At 40.7% G+C, this 5,000-nt stretch overlaps 1 protein-coding gene across 1 annotated transcript in view; it reads left to right on the top strand.

Annotated features, from left to right (window-relative positions):
- Positions 1–3,367: 3,367 nt before the first annotated feature.
- The window catches only part of gmppb (GDP-mannose pyrophosphorylase B), a 12,547-nt gene continuing 10,914 nt past the window's right edge, over positions 3,368–5,000 (top strand). The window contains 1 exon segment of the mRNA XM_039797000.1: positions 3,368–3,483. The gene's annotated coding sequence lies outside the window, so the exon portion shown is untranslated.

Below are 5,000 nucleotides of genomic sequence, written 5' to 3' on the forward strand. Positions count from 1 at the left end.
CAGGGGGAGGTGTCTAACTGTTCAGATGCACCAATCAGGGCCAGGGGAGGTGTCTAACTGTTCAGATGCACCAATCAGGGCCAGGGGAGGTGTCTAACTGTTCAGATGCACCATTCAGGGCCAGGGGGAGGTGTCTAACTGTTCAGATGCACCAATCAGGGCCAGGGGGAGGTGTCTAACTGTTCAAATGCACCAATCAGGGCCAGAGGGGGCGTGTCTGACTGCATGTCAATCAAGTCCTGGATCTTCCCAATCCTACCTTCGGCACCTTTAACCAACAGAAGTAATCGGACTCCGGCTGGTTCTTATATGACGCATTTAGTTCACACAGACACGTACATATTGGCTTCAGTAACCAATGACATCGTTAATAAATATATATTAACATTTTAACAAAAATATTTATTATTACATTTTTCATTTTGGCCAAACGAGTCTCTCCGTGGTCCTAAATAAAGTTTGGGTCTCCAGCATTAGTCAGATTCTTGTGCGCTCTGTTTTTAATTCTGAAACTGCCTACGACACTTGAAGGCAGCGCCAGGGGAGATGGACGTCTCCATGGATACGGTGACCGGCGAGTAAGGTGCTTTCATTTTTTTTGGTGACTGTTTGGATCAAAATATTCACTCGGGGCACTTCTCATAACCTTTGGAAGCCTGTTCCTGTCATAGAATAAAAAATAGTTGTAATGAGATAAAAAATACTGTCAAAATTGGGATTAAAAAAAAAAAAATCTGCATTAGATCTAAATTCTAAATTAAATCTTTAATGTTATTTTTGACATGAGTCAACATTTTGACTAATTTTTTATTTCATTTCTTTTAAGTTATTACCACTATGGTTTACACTTATTTTTTTGGAATTTATGGACAATAATCCTCATTTGTAGGAAATTATATCTAATTTTTGAGTTAAAAAAAAAAGCAGAAATGATGAAATATTTGGACTAATATTAAGAGGAACGTGTGTTGATGGATAATCGGAGACTTCAAAGAGTCAAAAGTTTAGTCAGAATATACAGTTTTGAAAGCATTTCAATTTATTTTGAAATGCCAAAACTTGAATAAAACATCCAAACGTCCATAAAAGTAGTGATCATGAAATGTACGTGCGAAGAGCACTGTATGGAATCCATCTAATTTTTGGGTAATTTCAATGACTTTTTTTATTTATTTTTTTTTATTTAAAATTCGGATTTTGAAATTTTAGAAACGGGTCAAATTCAAATTGGACCCGAGGACAAGATGACTGTTAAAAGCAGCACTAGACGATGTTCGCTTCCATGGATACGGACCTCAACAGTCCCAATATGGCCACGCCAAGACCCGCCCTTCAGTAGCATTCACACACTCCTATTGGCCAGGCGTCCGTGCTTACATGTACAGGTCCTATCCCCTGACCAATCCCCTAACCCTATCCTAACCTTAACCAATCGAGCTGCTTCATAGGGCGGGTCTTGGCGTGGCCATAGTGGGATTCCTAATTTTGCGTCCCGCCCACAGCTGACTCCGGAAGTAAGACTACAATACAATTTCTCCATTGACAAATTATAGTAGACTTAAAACCAGCTACGACATGACTCTATATGCTCATATAGATGACAAACGTTCACGGGGCACCAACCTTGTTTTGAGATAAACGTCTTTTATTCGCGATGTCTTGGATAAGTACTTCATTGCCCACAATCCTAAGCGTACCAGCAACGTTTCTGATTGGTCCAACTCGCTGTTACCATAGAAACGTTTACCGTACCCGCGAAACCGAGCGAGCTCCTGCCGTTGAAGTCTCTGATAGTTTCTGGACACGGTCTTGTAACTTTTGACTTTTATTTTGCCGTTTTTAAAAAAATTTTTTAATTTAATTAATTAAATGTTTTATGGTCTCCATTCATCTCGTAGCTGGTTGTCATGGTTACAGACTTACAACTCTTTAAATCAGCTGTTTACGAAACCAATGAAATGGGGGGAAAAAACATTGGAAAAAGCCGTTAAAAAAGTGGGCGGTCACCGTTGAGCTGTGTTTCTCTGATTGGTCAGAAGTGGTGATGAGGCGGGACCGGAGTGTGTGGGACATACCATAGTTTCATATGTTAGGGGTGCAGAGAAAAGTTTAAATAAAGGTTACTGAATAGGTGGCACAGCCGGGACGACTTGGCTTAGTTTTCGTCAAAAGAAACTAATGAAACATCCGTACCGTTATTTTGTATAGTTTAGGGATATTTGTGTTTCTCAGGTATAGCTCCGGGTGATTTTAACACCCCCGTGTCAGTGACAGCAGTGGGACGCAGTCCGTCAAGTTCCCCAGAGTCAGCCAACCAGACCGGAAACCAGGTGATTTGGCCCAAAAAATAAAAGCATAAACACCTCACTTTTTCCTTAGTTATATTTAAATAAAAATGTAAGAACTCTAATTTAATTTGGATATGACATAGAAAACACAAATAAACTGTTCAGAGAAATGCTATCCTTTAATGATCTCAATTTAGGTTTGGATTTGTTGCTGCCATTAAATGAAAATTAGGGACTTAATCTCAAAGTTATATTTTTACGAATTTCATCTACTTTCTAATAGATAACATAAGATATACTTTATTGCTCGCACATTAGACAGGTCCCTATATAGTAATGCTCTCATATACATTACACAGGTCCCTATATAGTAATGCTCTCATATACATTAGACTGGTCCATATATAGTAATGCTATTAGGCTTTTTTATTATTATTATTATTATTATTTCACTGACAGGCTAAAGAACCGGTTAATAACAGAAAAGATTAAAAAAAGACTCAATTATGGATTTATTAAAAACGACTTAAACCACACCAAATCCGGCCCCTCGCAGGTTTTGATCCGGTCTGCATTTCAATTTAGGCCAACTAGTTGTTGTCACTTCTTCCAAAGTTTCTGGTGCTTTTATTACATTTTAATTGTACCTTTTTTTGACATTTTTGATGCCTTTTAAGGCGGTTTATGTGCTTTTTTTTTTTTTCAAGATTTAGGCACTTTTTTTAACGTATTGGATGCTTTACTCAATGTTTTGCCACTTTTTCTGAAGTTTTTGACGATTTTTTCGATGTTTTATGTCACTTTCTGATGTTTTTGTCACTTTTTCAGACAATTTTGGCGCTTTTTTCGGCATTTTGATGCTTGTTTTTGGCGTCTTTCCAACTTTTTTTCTCTTAAATAAACACATGTCAATAATCTCTACATGTCTGGCCCTTGATGTGATGTGATTCTCATTTTCCAGTCTGGCCCTTGGATAAACTGAGTTGGACGCCTCTGACTTAAACGAACAACGCGTGCTTTTATTTTGAAACCGTGAACCGGATGTTCTGTGTGTGACGTTGTCTGACTTGACTGCGAGCGGCTCGACAGGAAACCAAACAAGGAATCCGGCTATGAGCTGTCTTACGTTACGTGTCATTTCCAGAGTTTCAGTGATTCAGAAATCTCCGGGAGACTTTTGGTGAACGGAATCCTCGTAAGTTTTCACCTTTTTGTTCACTTTCACCCAGACTGAAGATGGCGTCTAGTAAACAGGCGGGTTGTCGTTAAAAGATGTGAATCAAGTCATCAGTAAGGGAGCTAGCTAGGCTGAGCTAACATGGGCTAGCTGTATAATCACTGCAAGTTCATTCGTGTAAGAAAACAGGAGCTCAGTCTGGATTTACCTCTGGGGTCGTACTCTCTTTATACCTCAGCATGCCAGCGTTCATTCATAAATTGATGCGGGCGTTCATTCATAAATTGTCTCAATTTCACGGTAGAGAAAGCCCTCTATCACTGTGCTACTAAAACGGCTAACATTGATTTAGATGGTAGTGATGTGCCGATAAAAGTTCCTTCTTTAAGCTGTGTTTCTCCTCTCTGTGCCATCTATTTATCACCTGTGTATGTTCATACTATACAGACCTACTAACACTAAAAGTCAGCGCTGTTGAGCATCTTAAAGACCCACAAACTAATCCAAATGCCTCCCTTGGCTGAAGCATTAAGTCAAGTTGAACTGCTGAAATGTGCCAAAATAAAAGGAGGGAAAAAGGAAAAGAAGTTTTTGGTCATTGAGTTAAAATCCAGTTCTTAATTTCGGGGCGGACATTTAGAAGAGACTTGACATTACACAATGAAGTACAGGTTAAACAAGTTCTGCAACGTGCCAGTCTGTCTCAGCAGCGCCTCTCTCAGGCCGAACTGTGAACTTCGCATGAACATATGAAGGGTTACAGAATGAATAAGTGGTGAAACATAACATCCACGTTCCCTAAAGAATACACCTTTTTGTTTTTAACGTCCTCTAACGTCACCGCGTGGACTAACTTTCCATTATTAGTCTTACAAGCATGGACTGATCAACCTGTCAAGGAATCCCAGGGACAACACAGAGTGTCTGACTGGCTAGTAGTCCTTACCTAGGTACTGTCAGGGCCTCATACTCTGCTTCTGACTGGCTAGTAGTCCTTACCTAGGTACTGTCAGGGCCTCATACTCTGCTTCTGACTGGCTAGTAGTCCTTACCTAGGTACTGTCAGGGCACACCCTCATACTCTGCTTCTGACTGGCTAGTAGTCCTTACCTAGGTACTGTCAGGACACGCCCTCATACTCTGCTTCTGACTGGCTAGTAGTCCTTACCTAGGTACTGTCAGGACACCGCCTCATACTCTGCTTCTGACTGGCTAGTAGTCCTTACCTAGCTACTGTCAGGACTGCGCCCTCATACTCTTCTTCTGACTGGCTAGTAGTCCTTACCTAGCTACTGTCAGGGCCTCATACTCTGCTTCTGACTGGCTAGTAGTCCTTACCTAGGTACTGTCAGGGCCCTCATACTCTGCTTCTGACTGGCTAGTAGTCCTTATAGGTACTGTCAGAGCCCTCATACTCTGCTTCTGACTGGCTAGTAGTCCTTATAGGTACTGTCAGGGCCCTCATACTCTGCTTCTGACTGGCTAGTAGTCCTTACCTAGATACTGTCAGGGCCCTCATACTCTGCTTCTGACTG

Source organism: Perca fluviatilis, chromosome 4 (genome assembly GCF_010015445.1).
Source record: "Perca fluviatilis chromosome 4, GENO_Pfluv_1.0, whole genome shotgun sequence".
Taxonomy (NCBI): domain Eukaryota; kingdom Metazoa; phylum Chordata; class Actinopteri; order Perciformes; family Percidae; genus Perca; species Perca fluviatilis.